Raw genomic sequence first — 2,169 nt, 5'->3', positions numbered from 1 at the left:
TGAGCAGGTTTATATAATTTTATATTACAAATGAAGTTATGAAAAACTTTGCAAATTACAAACCATTATCTCAGTTTGCAATAAAGAACATTTTAATTACTCGTCTGAATAGTGAAAGTGAAACTTTTAACGATGCTTTCAAGTTGTAAATAAATCCTAGTAAATAAATTCATGAACATCCTAATCTCTATGTTCCAAATGTAGTAAAAGAACGAGAAGTACAGATCTGATTAAAAGAAGATTACAACAAAAAAGATCTGAAAGGTATTTACTTTTCTAACTCTTGTTGTTAGCACTACGTTTCTATCCATTTTTAAAATATGAGCGTACTTTTACATTTGGGTAACATAAAAGATATGTATCATGCAACCACGTCAGGGTAGCAGCAACGGTCGAGTTCGTACCGAGTGAGAAAACACTTATCGAATAGGTAGTACAGTAATATATTATTTAATATGACTTAGTAGTTTGTAATTAATTACACTGGCTGGGAAATCAGTTCTTGAATGGAAGCAAATACGATCATCGTATAAAGCTTGGAGACTTTAGATGATACACTAAAACCGGTTGCGATAAAATCAACTGTGTATAATTGTATTAATCTTTTCTGATTCCACGTATGGTCGATCTGGAGTAACTTCACATATATTCTCAAGTCAACACCGTGACATATTAAAATTGCCATCACCTTAAAAATCAAGAGGTCCAATAAAGGGTAGGTTATAACCAAGATTTTGAAAAATTTCTTATGCATTTAGGATACATATATTTCCGGTAACAGGCAAACTGATAATGAATATGCATAATGGGATTTCAGCCAACATCAATGAATAAATGGACTCTGTTTTCATGTAACAGAAATAGTTTATAAACTGCGGATAACCAGTTAGACAATGTGTAGAGGGTCACAATTATAATAGAAACAGAAGTATTAGGAAGGTAAAAATGGCTCACTAGGTACATGCACTTTGATTTCATTATTAATCTACCAAAAAGTTGGAGTAAGTTCACTTAGTTGTTACAAAGAGTTGCTGCATAATTCACTTAAATGTTGAATTTTCTTGTTGATTGGTCATAAGCGAAGAAAAGCCATATGAGTACAAAAATTTAAATTCAAACAGCATAGGTGGTCCCCTATAAATCACTTTGAGTGAAAAATTAGGCAGAAGTTTGCAATAAGACACAGGTTTTTATAAATGCTTTTTAATGATTACAACTCATTAGCCTGATAAGATAGATAACAGCCATTTACTTACGCCTGTTACCTCTCGAGGAGCATAGGCCGCCCACCAGCATTCTCCATCCAACCCTGCCCCGAGCAATTCTCTCTAGTTCTTTACAGTTGTTATTCATCCTTTTCATATCTACTTCTATTTCCCGGCGTAATGTGTTCTTTGGCCTTCCTCCTTTTCGCTTCCCTTCAAAATTCCAGGTTAGGGCTTGTCTCGTGATGCAGTTTAGTGATTTCCTCAATATGTGTTCTATCCACTTCCAGAGTCTCTTCCTAATTTCCTCTTCAGCTGGAAGCTGTTTTGTCCTCTCCCACAGAAGGCTGTTGCTGATGGCACCCGACCAGTGAATATTGAGTATTTTGCGTAGACAACTGTTTATAAATACTTGTACCTTCTTGACGGCGGTTGTACTAGCATCCACGTTTCGGCTTCGTACAGTACGACTGTCTTGACGTTCGTATTGATAATTCTCACTTTGATATTGGTTGACAGTTGTTTTGAGTTCCTTACGTTCTTTAATTGTAGGAATGCCGCCCTTGCACTTATGTCTGCATCAGTTCATCCTTGTTCATCGAGGATGCTTCCCAGGTACGTGAATGTTTCTACATCTCCCGAAATTTCGCCATCAAGTGTGATTGGCTTGGCGTTCTCCGTGTTGTATTTGAGGATCTTGCTTCTTCCTGTGATAGATAACAGTGCTTTAGCAATATACATATACATAATACAGTTTGAACAGGCTTAGAGATTGTCTTAGATTAACTCACATCACATTCACTTAGATTTGTCTGAGTGTTACTTTATTAAATGGTTTAGTTGAAGTCAGAGTATTTAAAGATTGGTAACATTGAATAACCTTAAGCTTTATCATAAACCTCAGCTAGAGTGACTTAAAAAAATATTCCCAATAGTATCTACAATTATATATTTAGAAAAAGTA

This window comes from Schistosoma mansoni, chromosome W (genome assembly GCF_000237925.1).
Source record: "Schistosoma mansoni strain Puerto Rico chromosome W, complete genome".
NCBI classification, from domain to species: Eukaryota; Metazoa; Platyhelminthes; class Trematoda; order Strigeidida; family Schistosomatidae; genus Schistosoma; species Schistosoma mansoni.
Note: the sequence above shows the minus strand (reverse complement) of the source record.